Raw genomic sequence first — 17542 nt, 5'->3', positions numbered from 1 at the left:
GGCACTGTTTTTCTTCCACCATTTTGATGAGTCAATCTTCTGAGTCTCTCTCCCACAAATTTGGTTTATTTTGGTATAATTTTTATGGTGTTAAGATGTTATGATTGTCAAAGGACCCAGGAATAAAGGACTCTTTCCCCAGACCACTGTCAACACTTCCTATAAAGTTCTAAATGGAGTGAAATATACAGAGGAAAATAACAAATGAAAATATAGGATGCAACGCAAAATGCCTGCTGGCTTGATAGCACCTACTCTTGTAATGGTAAGATCCCAGCACCATCTCAAAGTATTACCCAGTTATTTCTCCTTTTAAGGCTCCCCCGCATACTTTCTCCTCATCACTAAGTCTCTCCAAATATTCTCCAATATTCCAACTTTTAACATTTTAGATGAGTTTTGCCTGTTTTTGAACATTATATAAATGGAATTACATAGTGTGATAGTCTTTTGTCTCTGGCTTATTTTGATAAACATTATTTGTGAGATTCAACATCAATTCATTTATTATCATTATTATAGAGTTTTATATCTTGTAATATACTTTTTTGTTAAAATGAGAAATTTTTCAAAGTAAAGGAGCTTTTAAAAACTATTGCTATGTGAGGGGAAGAAAGTGCCAATGATTGACTTCTGATTTCACAAAGCAAACTTACAAACAATTTTTTAAATACTTTAGTAACACAGAGATGTCAATTGCAATGTTATTAGTGGGCAAAAATTTATCAAATATGGAGTGATGTCATAGGAATGGTGGCAGCGAGATGGTCTTCTTGAGTTCTCCTCCGGAACTTACCACAAATTGAATATCTATAACCTATCAAAGGACTCTCTGCTCATCACACAGAACAGCTAAGAGACTCGTACAAGGATTACTTGAAGGTGGGCAAATTGGGCGAGCAGGGGAAGAGGGAAGCGAGCAGAGTGGAGATGAGGCCGCAGCCTTGGCTGTGGAGATGCAGGGGGTCCCAGGACAGAACAGAGACCACAAGAGCCAGGAGATGGGCTTTTTCCCTGCATCCCACAGCTGATGTCTCCTGCTGAGGGAGCAGCATATCCAGCATTTGAGGCAGTAACCTCAGCTGAGACCTCCAGCTGGGCCCTAGGTGGGACAAAGGCCATAAACACTATACCTGGGCCCCTCCCCCCACTCTCCCAATCCTACCCCTGCCCTTCCACAAACTGGCCCCTGAAGTGAGGAGTAGTGTCAGATTACAGAGGAGCAGTAGCGCTCAGGATCTGGGAGGACCCAGTTTGCAGCTGCTGTGACCCAGGGAAGAGGCTGGAAAGAGTGCTGGGCTTGGAGAGAGAAGACTCCTCCATCACCAGCCCCCACCCTTTCTGGCCTGCCTAGGGCAGGGCAATTACAACTGCGAAGACACACCCAGGGGTCAGTAGCAGGTGGCAGAGGCAGCTCTGGGCTTTCAGCAGCTCAGAAATCTCGTGTGCTCCACACACACACACACACACACACACACACACATCCATGGAAGAAGTGCCTTAAGCCTGGGCACAGGGCTGGCTGTGTTACTCTCACTGCGCATATGTGTAGGCAAGGGCAGAAACTGCACTGACTTTGTAAAAACTACCATCCAGACCCCATAGCCCCACTCATCTAGAACTGCAGTCCCAGGGTCACTCTGGGCACCAGGTGACCGGCTCTGCCTGCACAATACACAGAGGACTCTTTGGTACAGCAGAGGACAACCTGGAGGTTACTTGGTGGGCTTAAGCCAAGACTGGCACTGCTTTTTTCGTTCTGTTTGGTTTTTGTATTTTTGGTATTTTTGCCTGTGTTGAGTGTGGGTTATTGGTTGTTTTTACATGTGAGTGTATTTGGTTTATTCTTTGTTGTTGTTGTTGTTGTTGTGCTTGGTGATTTGCTTTGTTCTGAAATTGCCCTACCAGGGCCCAGCTTAAGAAGCACAAGATTCAACACACCCAGAGGCCAACTCCAGACCAAACCAGAGTACTACTGGGTTTGACCTACAAGTGACACACCAGAGGGAATTCTCTACAGGCACAAGAGCCCATAGAGGCCAAACCACATTTAAGTGGTCAACCTTCATGCAGCAGAACACCCTGCGGTGGGCAGAGCCCAGTCTCACAACTAGTCAGCCTAGGAGTTAACCCCACCTATTCACAAGCAAAAAGCAATTAAAGCTAAAATTTAAAAGGACAATATACACAATGCTTTGGAGCACACACACAGGAGAATAGGAAAGTGGTGAAAATAAAATATAAAGGACACATACTACATAAGATAGCCCAGCAAAGACCAAGAACCCTAGGGGATCTACCTAACACATCGTAGCAAACACAGAGAATCAGCCAGAATGGGGAAACAAAGAAACACGTCCCAAATAAAAGAAGACGAGACCTCCAGAATTAGAACAAAATGAAATAGAGGTAACCAACCTATCAGAGACAGAGTTCAGAAGACTGATGATAAAAATGTTTAAGGAGCTTAGTGACGACATAAAGAAGGATAGAGAAATCATAATGAACAACCAGTTAGAACTAAAGAACACAATAACTGAAATAAAGAACTCACTTGAAGGAATTAACAGCTGGTTAGATGAGGCAGAGGATCGAATCAGCGACTTAGAAAACAAGTTAGCAGAGATCACCCAAACAGAACAACAAAAAGAAAAAAGAATAATAAAACAATAAAGATGGTTTAGGAAAAAACTGGAAGACACACAAATTCATGGAGGCTGAATAACATGTTACTAAATAATGAATGGGTCAACCATGAGATCAAGGAAGGAATCAAAAGACATCTCCAGACAAACAAAAATGAAAACACGAAGACCCAAAATCTATGGGATGCAGCAAAAGCAGTCCTAAGAAGAAAATTCACAGCAATGCAGGCCTACCTAAAGAAACAAAAAAAATCACTAATCAACAGTTTATCTTCACACTTATGGGATCTGGAAAAAGAACAGCAAAATAAGCCCAAAGGGAGTACAAGGAAGATGATAAAGATCAGAGAGGAAATAAATGAAATAGAGACCAGAAAAACAATACGAAAGATCAATGAATCCAAGAGCTAGTTTTTAGAGAAAATAAACAAAATCGTCAAACCTTTAGCCAGACTCATCAAAAAAAAAAAAAAAAAAAAAAAAAAGAGAGAGAGAGAGGACCCAAATTAATAAAATCAGAAATGAAAGAGGAGAAGTGGCAACAGACACCACAGAAATACAAAAAATTTTAAGAAATTACTATGAGGAAGTATATACCAACAAATTAGACAATCTGGAAGAAATGGACAATTTTCTAGAAGCATACAACCTTCCAAGCCTAACTCAAGAAGAAATGGAAAACATGAATAGACTGATTACCATCAGGGAAATTGAATCAGTAATCAGCAAGCTCCCGACAAACAAAACCCTGGACCAGATAGCTTTACAGGTGAATTTTACAAAACATTCAAAAAAGAATTATCACCTATTCTCCTCAAACTGTTCCAAAAAAATCCAGAAGGAGGGAAGGCTCCCAAACACTTTTTACGAGGCCACTAGCACCCTGATTCCAAAATCAGACAAAGACACTACAAAAAAAGAAAACTACAGGCCGATATCCCTAATGAACATAGATGCAAAAATCCTCAACAAAATATTAGTGAGAGAATTCAGCAATACATTAAAAAGATCATACACTATGATCAAGTGGGATTCATTCCTGGTATGCAAGGGTGGTTCAACATCCACAAATCAATTAATGTGATACACCACATTAACAAAATGAAAAATAAAAATCATACGATCATATCAATAGATGCAGAAAAGCACTTGACAAAATCCAGCAGCCATTTATGATAAAAACTCTTAAGAAAGTGGGACTAGAGGGACCATATCTCAAAATAATAAAGGCCACATATGATAAAACCATGGCTAACATCATACTCAAGGGGAAAAGCTAAAACCATTCCCCTTAAGATCAGGAACAAGGCAAGATTGTCCACTTTCTCCCCTTCTATTCAACGTAGTGCTGGAAGTTCTAACCACAGCAATCAGACAAGAAAAAGAAATAAAAGGCATCCAGATTGGTAAAGAGGAAGTAAAATTGTCATTATATGCAGATGACATGATACTATATACAGGGAACCCTAAACACTCCACCAAGAAACTATTAGGACTGATAAATGAATTCAGTAAAGTAGCAGGATACAAAATTAATATTCAGAAGTCAGTTGCATTTGTATATACCAATAATAAAATATCAGGAAAAATTAAGAAAACAATCCCATTTACAATTGCTTCAAAGACTATAAAATACCTAGGAATAAATTTAAACAAAGTAAAAGACCTGTACTCAGAAAATTATAAGACATAAAAGAGAGAAATTCAAGAAGATACAAATAGATGGAAACACATACCATGCTCATGAATAGGAAGAATTAATATCGTTAAAATGTCCATACTGTCTAAGGCAATATACAGATTCAACACAATTCTTATCAAACTACCAAGGACATTTTTCGCAGAAATAGAACATATAATCCTAAAATTTATATGTAACCATAAAAGACCCCAGATAACCTCGGCAATCTTGAGAAATAAGAACAAAGTGGGAGGTACAACGATACCTGACATCAAATTATACTACAAGCCCACAGTAATCAAAACAGCATGGTACTGGCATCAAAACAGACACATAGATCAATGGAACAGAATAGAGAGCCCAGAAATAAATCCATGCCTATATGGTCACTTAATCTATGACAGTGGAAGCAAGAATTTACGGTGGGGTAAAGATAGTCTATTCAATAAATAGTGCTGGGAAACCTGGACAGACACATGCAAAAAAATGAAGCTGGACCACCTCCTTACACCATAGAAAGAATAAATTCAAAATGGCTTAAAGATTTAAATGTAAGATCTGAAATCATGAAACTCCTAGAAGAAAATAGAGGAAGAAACTTTACAGACATTACCCGGAGTAAGGTTTTACTGATATATCCCCTTGGGCAAGGGAAGTAAGAGAAAAATAAACATGTGGGAATACATCAAACTAAAATTTTTTTTGGTGATATCATAAAAATGGCGGCATGAGGTAAGCCTCTTAAAATCTGCCCTGGAATTTCCAACAGATTGAACAACTATAACTCCACAAAGGACTCCCTGTTCAGCAGACAGGCAAGACTAAGAGGCATACTACAGAAATGACCTAAGGGTGGGCAAATTGCACAAGTGGAGGAGGAAGGAAGGGAGAAGTGCAGAGATGGGGCAGCGCTGGCACAGGACGCAGACCTAGCTCAGTGCTTCGAGCTCACTGCATCCCAGAACTACCGCAGCTGCAGGAGAGGGAAGAACTCGGACTGCTAGCACTCCCCTTATGGCCCACAGGGCTGAGGGGGCAGCATATAACACGGCTGAATCCAATGCTCACGGCACAGACCTCGGAGCAAAGACTGAGAGGCAAGAAGGCTGAAAATGGTGGTTTAAGCCTTCACTGGCAAGCAGAGAACAGAAGCCTTAGGCACTGAGACAAACCGCCCCCTCCCTACCCTTGGAGAGCTCGCACTGCCCCTGCCTGCCCTGTGCTAGAAGAGGAACAACAGCAGTGTCAGATCAAAAGAACAGAATATTTGCAGTTCTCAGAACTGTGGTCTGCAGACACAGATTCGCAGCCCAACTAGTTCTGGCAAATGGGAGGGAGCTGTGGAAATAGGACTGGCTGTAGTGGTGGTCGCTGCCATTGCTCTGGGTCACCTCTCACAATCCACATGACCCCTGTCCCCACCTACCTGGGCAGATCCCTGCAGGAGAAAACTGAACTGCTGAAACACACAGGCTCTGATTCTGGTGCAGGAAGAGCTTTGGACTTCAAAAGCTCTCCGCATACCCACACAGACGCATCGCCGTATAACCAGGCAAACTGTTAACAGAGTAGAAGCCCACCTTCCAGGGAATCACCCATTGTGTGAGAAGCTGGAATAGTGCAGAGAAAACATAACCCTAGAGTGTGTGAGAGAAAAAAAGGCTGCATTTGTAGAGAAAATAAAACATTCTACCAACAAGTACTGGAAAACAAAAGAAAGACCTTTTCATATCAACCTGTTGCAGAACCCACTGCTGTAGATGACTAGGAAGAGAAATAATAAATAATTAATTGCCATGAATAACCAAGGCAACAGGACAGCTCAGAAAGAAAGTGAAAAGTCTCCAGAAAATTAAGTCAAAGATAAGGAAATATGTGTCTTAAATGACAGAGAATTCAAGATTGCAGTTCTGAAAAAACTCAACGAGATGCAAGAAAACACAGAAAGGCAGGTTAATGAACTCAGAAACGCAATCAAAGAACAACATGAACATTTTACCAAGAGATTAAAATTTTTAAAAAGAACCACATAGAATTTCAAGAGGTGAAGAACTCAACAGAAGAAATTAAGAATGAAATAGCCAGATTAGGTAGCAGAGTTGACCAGATGGAGAAGAGAATCAGTGACATCGAAGATAGAAACCTGGAAATGACACAGATGGAAGAAAAAAGAGACTTGAGACTTAAAAGGAATTAAAGAAATTCACAAGAACTTTCTGACTCCATCAGAAAGAGCAATATAAGAATAATGAGCATAGCAGGAGGAGAAGAAAGAGAGAAGGGAACAGAGAATATAGTCGAACAAATAGTCGATGAGAACTTCCCAAACTTGTGGAAAGAACTGGATCCTCAAATCCAAGAAGCAAATAGAACACCTAATTACCTCAACCCCAACAGGACTTCTCCAAGGCCCATTGTATGAAGCTGTCAAAAATCAATGACAAAGAAAAAATCCTCAAGGCAGCCAGGGAAAAGAAGACGGTAACCTACAAAGGAAAATCCATTAGAATATCATCAGATTTTTCAGCAGAAACTCTACAAGCCAGGAGGGAATGGAACCAAATATTCAAACTATTGAAAGAGAGAAATTATGCACCAAGAATAATATACCCAGCAAAGATATCCTTTAGATATGAAGGAAGAATAAAGACCTTTCCAGACATACAGAAGCTGAGGGAATTTTCTAATACACGACCTGCACTACAAGAGATACTAAAGGAGGCTATTCGACTATCATCAACAGGGACAATTTGTGGCAACCAAAACATAAAAGGGGGGAGAGTAAAGGCCTGAACAGGAATATGGGAATGGAGAAAGTAAGCATGCTGAAGAAAATGGAATACCCTAATTAACAAACTTTCTTTTACATAAACTTAATGGTAACCACTGAAAAAAAATCCAGAACTGAAATATGTAATGTATTAAAAGAAGAAACAGGGAAACATCATAGAATACCACCACACAGAAATAATAGACAACAACAAAAAGGCAAAGAAACAATGGAGATGCAGTCTTACCAGAAAACTAAAGATAGAATGACAGGAAATCCTCACATATCAATAATCACCCTAAATGTAAATGGACTGAACTCACCAATAAAAAGGTACAGAGTAGAATATTGGATAAAAAAACTAAACCTAACCATATGCATCTCCAAGGGACACATGTCAGCTACAAGGACAAGCATATACTCAAAGTGAAAGAGTGGAAATTGACACTCCAAGCAAATGGAACCCAGAGAAAGTCAGGGGTAGCTATACTGATATCAGATGAAACAGACTTCAGGGTGAAAAAGGTAACAAGAGACAAAGATGGACATTTCATAATGGTGAAGGGGACTATACAACAAGAAGACATAACAGTCATCAATATTTATGTCCCCAATCAGGGAGCACCGAAATATACCAAGCAACTACTAACAGAACTAAAGGGAGAAATTGACCAAAACACAATTATACTAGGGGACTTAAATACATCATTGACAGCTATGGATAGATCATCCAAACAGAAAATAAATAATGAAATAGCAGCCATAAATGACACATTAGATGAAATGGACATAATTGATATTTATAGAGCACTTCATCCTAAAACATCAGACTATACATTATTTTCTAGTGCACACGGAACATTCTCAAGGATAGATCATATATTGGGACATAAAATCAGCCTCAACAAATTTAAGAAGACTGAAATCATAGCAAGCATATTCTCTGATCACAAGGCTTTGAAATTGGATACCAATTGCAAAATCAAAGCAGGAAAATCCTCAAATACATGGAGATTAAACAATATGCTTTAAAGAATGACCAGGACAAAGAAGAAATTAGAGGGAGATCACAAGATACATAGAAACAAATGAGAATGAAAATACATCCTACCAAAATTTTTGGGATGTAGCAAAAACAGTTTCAAGACGGAAATTTATATCATTACAGGCCTATCTCAAGAAACAAGAAAAATCCCAAATAAATAACCTCACGTTACACGTTAAAGAACTAGAAAGAGAAGAACAAATGAAACCCAAGCTCAGCAGGAGAAAGGAAATAACAAAAATCAGAGCAGAACTAAATGAAATAGAGAACAAAAAGACAATAGAAAAAATTAATGTGACAAAGAGCTGGTTCTTTGAAAAGATTAACAAAATTGACAAACCCTTGGCTAGACTCAATAAGATAAAAAGAGAAAAGACACTGATAAATAAATCAGAAATAAAAGAGGGGAAGTTATCACGGATGTCACAGAAATACAAAGCATCATCCAACAATACTATGAAGCACTATATGCCACCAAATTCAATAACCTAGAAGAAATGGCCAAGTTCTTAGAAACATATAGCCTTCCTAGGCTGAATCACAAAGAATTGGAAAATCTAAATAGACCGATCACCAGTAACAAAATTGAATCAGTCATCTAAAACCTTCCCAAAAGCAAAAGTCCGGGACCAGATGGCTTCACTAATGAATTCTACCAAACCTTCAAAGAGGATCTAATACCAGTCCTGCTCAAACTCTTCCAAAAAACTGACGAAGAGACAGTACTCCCTAACTCATTTTATGAGGCCAACATTGCCCTGATACCAAATCCTGGTAAGGATAACACAAGAAAAGAAAACTACAGACCAATATCTCTGATGAATACAGATGCAAAAATCCTAAACAAAATTCTAGCAAATTGAATGCAGCGATACATTAAAAAGATTATTTCTCACGACCAAGTGGGGTTTATCCCAGGGGCACAAGGATGATTCAACATCTGCAAATCCATCAATGTGATACATCACATAAACAAAATAAAGGACAAAAATCATATGATTATATCAATTGATGCAGAAAAAGCATTTGACGAGATACAACATCCACTTATGATTAAAACACTTAATAAAATAGGTATAGAAGGAAAATACCTTAACATAATAAAGGCCATATATGACAAGCCCTCTGCTAATCTCATAATTAATGGAGAAAAACTGAAGCCCTTTGCTCTACGTTCAGGAACACGACAGGGATGTCCTCTATCACCTCTGCTTTTCAATATCGTGTTGGAAGTCCTTGCCAGAGCAATCAGGCAAGAGAAAGAAATAAAAGGCATCCAAATTGGGAATGAAGAAGTTAAATTGTCACTCTTTGCAGATGACATGATGTTGTACATAGAAAACCCTAAACACTCCACCAGAAAACTATTAGAAACAATTAACGAATACAGTAAAATTGCCGGCTACAAAATCAACGTACGAAAGTCCATTGCACTCCTATATACTAACAATGAAATCTCAGAAAAAGAAATGAAAAAAACACACACCAATTTCTTCTGCAATTGCAGCAATAAGAGTAAAATACCTAGGAATAAACTTAACCAAGGATGTGAAAGACCTATATGCTGAAAACTATAAGACATTTTTGAAAGAAATTGAAGAAGACACACAGAAATGGAAAGGCATTCCGTGCTCATGGACTGGAAGAATCAACATAGTTAAAATGGCCATATTACCCAAAGCAATATACAGAATCAATGGCATGCCCATCAAAATCCCAATGGCATATTTTAAAGAAATAGAACAAAAAATCATCAGATTTGTTTGGAAATATAAAAGACCAAGAATAGCCAAAGCAATCTTAAGAAAAAAGAACAATGCTGGAGGTATCACACTCCCTGACTTTAGCTTGTACTACAGGGCTACAATAATCAAAACAGCATGGTATTTGCAGGAAAACAGACACATAGACCAGTGGAATAGAATTGAGAACGCAGAAATAAAACCACATAAACTTGGACAGATAATTTTTGACAAAGAAGCCAAAAACATACAGTGGAGAAAAGACAGCCTCTTCAATAAATGGTGCTGGCAGAATTGGAAAGCCACATGCAAAAGAATGAAACTGGACTGTTATCTGTCACCATGTACCATAATTAAGTCAAAATAGATCAAAGACTTAAGCATAAGACCTGATACAATAAACTGCATAGAAAACATAGGTACTAAACTTATGGACCTTGGGTTCAAAAAGCTTTTTATGAATTTGACTCCAAAGGCAAGGGAAGTGAAAGCTAAAATAAATGAATGGGACTATATCAAACTTAAAAGCTTCTGCACAGCAAAAGAAACCATCGACAAAATAAAGAGGCAACCAACTGAATGGGAGAAGATTTCTGCAAACAGTGCCTCCGATAAGGGGCTAATATCCAAAATATAGAAGGAACTCATACAACTCAATAACAAAAAGACAAACAGTCCAATTAAAAAATGGGCAGACGACCTGAAGAGACATTTCTGCAAAGAGGATATACAAATGGCAAATAGACATGTGAAAAAATGCTCAACATCACTAATCATCAGAGAATGAGATACCACCTCACCCCAGTCAAAATGGCTATCATCAATAAATCAACAAACAACAAGTGGTGGTGAGGATGTGGAGAAAAGGGAAGCCTTGTGCACTATTGGTGGGATTGCAGATTGGTGCAGCCACTACGGAAAACAGTATGGAGGTATCTCAAAAAACTGAAAAGGGAACTACCTTATGACCCAGCAATTCCGCTCCTAGGTATCTATCCGGAGAAATCCAAAACTCTAATTCTAAAAAACTTATGCACTCCTATGTTTATTGCAGCACTATACACAATAGCCAAGACATGGAAACAACCAAAATGCCCATCGGTAGATGATTGGATTAAGAAAATGTGGTACATTTATACAATGGAGTATTACGCAGCCATAAAGAAGAAAGAAATCTTACCATTTGCAACAACATGGATAGACCTAGAGAACATTATGCTAAGTGAAATAAGTCAGACAGAGAAAGACAAATACCATATGATCTCACTTATATGTGGAATCTAAAGAGAAGAATAAATGAATGAACTAATCAGAAACAGTCTCAGAGATATAGAGGAAAAACTGAGGGTTGCTAGATGGGAGGGGGCGGTGGGGATAAGGGGGAAGGTGAGGGGATTAGAAAGCACAATCGGTAACCACAAGATTGCCATGGGGATACTAAAGTCAATTTGGGGAATTTAATCAATAATGTTTTAAAGATTTTGTAAGGTATCTGATTGACACTTGTGTCATTAGGGAGACCACCTCAGGGATGATGTAGATGCCTGATCACTGCACTGTACACCTGAAGCTGAAGCTGAACAATAATGAATGTCAACTACTATTTTACATATATATGTATAGTTACAAGAAGTGGAGTACAGGAGCAGATGTGTGGCTCGGTTGGTTGGAGTGCAAGCTCTGGACAATGGAGCTGCTGGTTCAGTTCCCACAAGGGCCAGCGAGCTGCGCCCTCTGCAGTTGGAGTAGAGTCAATGAGCTGCTGCTCAGTTCGCAGGTGGCCGGATGGCTCAGTTGGTTGGAGCGCGTCCTCTCAACCACAAGGTTGCCGGTTGGACTCCCATAAGGGATCGTAGCCTGTGCCCCCTGCAACTAACAATGGCAACTGGACCTGGAGCTGAGCTGCGCCCTCCACAACTAAAATTGGAAGGACAACAACTTGACTTTGAAAAGTCCTGGAAGTACACACTGTTCCCCAATAAAGTCCTGTTCCTCTTCCTCAATAAAATCTTTAAAAAAATAAAAAAGAAGTGGAGTACAGCATTAGGAATAGAGACAGTGGAAATGTGATGGCTGTGTGCGATGTCAGAGGCGTAGTGGATGGGGGAGGGGTTATCGCTGTGTGAGGGACATAAATGATAAATGTCTAACTATTACATTGCTTTGTACACATAAAAGTAATAAAAAAATTGTCAAATATGACATCCACTCAGAATTACAGGTTTTGTTTAGAGGCTATTTTTTCACAGGACATGGCAACAATTTCTCAAGTTTTGGAATCTTACAAGATAACAGTTGTACAAACGGTACTGCCAAAGCTAGATTTATATGAAGAGAGAATATAATATCACAGAAATGTAATACGTAAGAGTCTATTTTGCACAGAGAAACAAAATTTATATTGTTGTGAGTGTTTTCAACACTTTATCAAATCAGTTTCTTTTAAATAGTTTTGGATGGAGAATGGTAACTCTGTAGCTGCCGAGGGAAGAGGACAACTACATTTCTGAGACTTTTTTCAATGGTGTAGTAACAGCTATACACGATGTCAGAGGGGTAGTAGACTTGGAGGGGTATTATCACTTTGTGAGTGGTGTAAATGTCTAATCATTATGTTGTTTTGAACGCCTGAAACTAATATAAAAAAAATTAAAAATGAAAATATTTTTATTGTAGAATACAACTTAGATACAGAAAACCACATGCATCAAATGTACGGCTTAATGAATTATTATAAGATTAAAACCATACAAGTATGACATGGAACTTTACCAGTTACCCAAGAAGCCCCTTCCATGTGCCACACCCCAGTGACAGACCACCCGCCCCCAATAAGAAACCACTATCCTGAATTTTATAAATAATTACTTCCTTATAAATTTTTGTAGTTTTATCATCCAAATGTGAATCCCTAGACACTATAGTAGAATATTGTCCACGCATCTATAGATTCCCTCCATCTTTTTTCACTTTAAAAAACTCGTTTATGTTTATACTAATAATACTACCACTATAATGACTGGAGATATTAAAGGATTTTTGGCACATGTCCTCCCCATTTTCTTCTGCTACCAATTTTTTAAAAGTCATACTATGTTTACATTGTCAGAGCATATGCCCTACATATTATTCTCTCCCACTTAACCCAGGTTGATTTTTAGTTCTACAATAATTATGTATTTAATGCTCATAAGCAGTCCTTATGTCTGCTTATAAACATATATCTGGAGTTGATTTCCTGGTAGATTCTTCTTCAGGAAGGGGTCATGGAAACAATATTTTCTGAGTCTTGCATATTGATAACAGTTTCTCTGTATCATTTGTACTTGAAAGTTTTTCTGGATATAAAATACTTAGATCACACTTTACTTCCTTAATATATGAAATATGTGACCTCATTTTCCTTTGGTATAAAATACTTGTGTTCAAAAGTCTGATGATAACCTAAATCTCTTAACTTCATAAGTCACAAGTTTTGCCCCCTAAATGCATAGAATATTTTCCTTAAAAAAAAAAAGTACCAGTAATTTTTTTTATTAAAATTTTTTTTTGGTGACGATGGTTAGTAAAGTTACATAGATTTCAGGTGTACAATTCTGTAATACATCACCTATATATCACATTGTATGTTCACCACCCAGTCAGTTCTCTTTCCATCACCATATATTTGATCCCGTTTACCCTCATCTACCACCCCTCTCCCTCCTTACCCTCTGGTAAGTGCTAGTAATTTTGATAGAACAGCTTATTGTTAGTCTCTCTGGGCCAATATTCTCTAGTGCACAGAATGCTCTTTCAGTGTGTAAGAGAGGCGCCACATGGCTCTACTCTTCCTTTTTCTTGAATGTGGGTGAGATGGCTGGCCTGGACTGCTCCTCCCCCAGCACTTGGCATTTAGGTCTTCTTTGATTTCTTTCATCAGCAATGCATAATTTTCATCATATAGATCTTCTACACTTTTTGTTAGATTTATACATAAGTATTTCATTTTATTTGAGCATTTGTAAACAGTATTGCCTTTTTATGTTTTGTTGGCTATTTGTTCATAGTCAGTGTGCAGGAATGCGAAAGACTTTTGTGTGCTGATCCTGTTTGTGTGACCTTACTAAACTCACTTATTAGTCTAGGATTTTTTTTTGTAGATCCCTTTCATTTTCTACATAGACAATCGTGCCATCTGTGAATAAAGAGAGTTATTTGTTCCTTTCCTATTTTTATTACTTTTCTTTTTTTTCCTTGCCTTATTGAAATGGTTAGACCCTTCAGTACTATCATGAGTACATGTCCTTGCCTTGTCCTCAATCTTAGAGGGAGAACTTTTAGCCTTTGCAGTAATCCCCAACATTTTTTTTTCTTTTTGTAATGCAAGTGCCTGACTTAAGCTTTAATTGCCTAGACACCCATTTCAAAGAGGCCTCCATTTCAAAGACAGCTATCTCCAATAAACACATTACCAGCCACACTTCTAGATAAAGAGCCAGGCTCCCCACCCCCCACTGAGGTTCCTTTGTTTTAGAGACCTTGGTTGATTTTAATAACTGACCATTTGGGCTACTTTTAAAAATCCCTTTCCCACACTTTAAATTCCCGCTCTTATCTTTCAAATTCACCAGTAAAGAGTGAGCCCGCAAAACTCTAGGCCCCCAACCTGGACCCCAATAAAAGCAGCACCCCAGGAATGGTCTTTCCCTCTCTTGCCCTGCCCCTCCCCCGTGGCCTTCCTGTGTGCCCCCAGGTGTGCTCTGTCATTTCCAGGTTTTGTAAATAATAAAATTGTATCTTATCAAAGTTTCCTGATGGTTGTTGCTGAAAAGTGTCTTGCACTCATATATAAAAACTGCAATGGCTCGTCCTGTTACAATATAGGGTACTGATAGGCTTAGACAAGCACAAAATAGCCTTACATCATTAAGTATGACGTTACCTGTAGGGTTGTTTTTTTTCCAGATGCTCTTTTCAAGTTGAGGAAGTTAATCTCTGTTCCTTGTGTGGTGAGAGCTTTTTCTTCTTGTAGTCACGAATGGATGTTGGATATTGTTGGATCCTTTTTCTGTGTAAATTGATGTAACAATCCCACATATCAATATGATAAGGAAGAAAAATCATATAATGATAAATATTCTTTTTCTTCTTTAATCTATTGATATGCTGGATTGCACTGATTTGGTTTTTTCTAATTTTTATTTTTCAATTACAGTTGGTGTTAATATCATATTAGTTTCAGGTGTATAGCATAGCTTAAACATTTATGTAATTTATGAAGTGATACCTCTGATAAGTCTAGTACCTACCTGGTAACATACATAGTTATTACATTATTGACTACATTCCCTATGCTGTACTTTACATCCCTGTGACTATTTTGTAACTACCAATCTGTACTTTTTTTCTTTTTAAAGATTTTTTATTTAAAAATTAGCTAACATAAAATATTACATCAGTTTCAGGTGTACACCAGTTGTTCATCATTAATATACCTAAATCAGTGATCACCATAAGTCCAGCAAGCATCTGACACCGTACAGCGCTAACACAATATTATCGACTATATTCCCCATGCTGTATATTACATCTCCATGATTCACTTGCTCCATACCCAGAAATTTGAAGCTCTTATTTCCCTTCATCTTCCCCCCTTTATTAATTTTTCAATTACACTTAACATTCAATATTATTTTATATTAATTTCAGGTGTACAGCATAGTGGTCAGACATTTGTATAGTTTAAGAAGTGATCCCCTGACTCACCTAGCACTATACAAAGCTATTACCATATTATTGACTATATTCTCTAAGCTTTACATCCCCATGACTATTTTGTAACTAAAAATTTGTACTTCTTAATCCCTTCACCTTTTTCACCCTGTACCCAATCCCCTCCCATCTATCACCCCAACAAATCTAGTACCCATCTGACGCCATTCATAGTTATTACAATATTATTGATTGTATTCCTTATGCTATATACTACATCCCATGACTACTTTGTAACAATGAGTTTGTACTTCTTAATCCCTTCCCATTTTTCACCCATCCCTTAACCCCCCTCCCATTTGGCAACCATCAAAATGTTCTTTGTATCTATGAGTGTTTTTCTCTTTTGTTTGTTTATTTTGTTCTTTAGATTCCACATATAAGGGAAATCACATTGCATCTGTCTTTGTCCTACTTATTTAACTCAGCACAATACCCTCCAGGACCATAAATGTTGCTGCAGATGGCAAGAACCCATTCCCATCCATGGCTGAGCAATTTTCCATTGTATATATGCACCACCTCTTCTCTATCCATTCATCCATCGATGGATACCCAGGCTGCTTCCACATCTTGGCTATTGTAAATAATGCTGCAATAAACATATGGATCCATACGTCGTCCCCTTGAAGTGGCATTTTGGGTTTCTTCAGATAAATACCCAGAAATGGGATTACTAGGTCTTTCTTTGTGTTTTGTTATAGCCTTTGTTTTAAAGTGTATTTTGTCTGGTATAAGTATTGCTACCCCATCTTTGTTGTTTTTGTTGTGGTTTTCATTTCTATTTTCATGAAATATCTTTTTCTATCCCTTTACTTTCAGTCTATGTGTGTCATTGAATCTGAAGTGAGTCTCGTGCAGGCAGCATATGTAAGGGTTTTGTTTTTTTATCCATTCAGCCACCCTATGTCTTTTGATTGGAGCATTTAATCCATTTATATTGAAAGTAATTGTTGATAGATATGTAGTTATTGCCATTTTATTATTCATAATTTTGATCTTTATTTTTTCCATCTTAAAGAAGTCCCTCTAAGATTCCTTGTATTACTGATTTGGTGGTGATGAACTCCTTTAGCTTTCTCTTGTCTGGGAAGATCTCTATCTTGTCCTTCAATTTTAAATGATAACCTTCCTGGGTAGCGTGGTCTTCGTTGTAGGTCCTTATTTTTCATCACTTTGAACATTTCCTGCCAATCCCTTCTGGCTTGCCGTTTCTGTTGAGAAATCAGCTGGCAATTTTATGGGAGCTCCTTTATAAATTACTGGTTACCTTTCTCTTGCTGTTTTTAGGATGATCTCTTTGTCTTTAGCGTTTGCCATTTTAATTAAAATATGTCTTGGTGTGGGCCTGTTTGGGTTCATCTTGTTTGGGACTCTTTGTGCTTCCTGGACTTGTATGTCTATTTCCTTTGCAAGATTAGGAAAGTTTTCAGTCATTTTTTCAAATAGGTTCTCAATCCCTTGCTTTCTCTCTTCTTCTGGGACTGCTACTATGCAAATGTTGTTATACTTGTTGTTGTCCCAGAGGTGTCTTAAACTATCCTTATTTTTCAAAATCCTTTTTTTTTCTTTTGCTGTTCCAATCAGGTGTTTTCTGCTACTTCATCTTCCAAATCTTTGATTCGATCCTCTGCTTCATCTAGTCTGCTGGTGATTCCTTCTAGTGAATTCATTTCAGTTATTGTATTCTTCACTTCTGACTGGTTCTTTTTTATGGTTTCCATGTCTTTTTTTTTATGCTTGCTATCCTGCTCTGGGTGCTCCAAGAGTGTCCCTTGTGTGGGTTTGTATGCCCTCTTGTTATACTTGAGCCTTGATTACTATTGGCATGCTAGTGAGTGGGAATGACCCTCAGGCTAATTGGCTGTGGGATTTGGCCATGTTCATAGCTTATAGGCTGTTGTG

Source organism: Rhinolophus sinicus, chromosome 18, assembly GCF_057876585.1.
Source record: "Rhinolophus sinicus isolate RSI-liver-muscle chromosome 18, RSI-T2T, whole genome shotgun sequence".
NCBI classification, from domain to species: Eukaryota; Metazoa; Chordata; class Mammalia; order Chiroptera; family Rhinolophidae; genus Rhinolophus; species Rhinolophus sinicus.
This window is presented reverse-complemented; position numbering follows the sequence as displayed.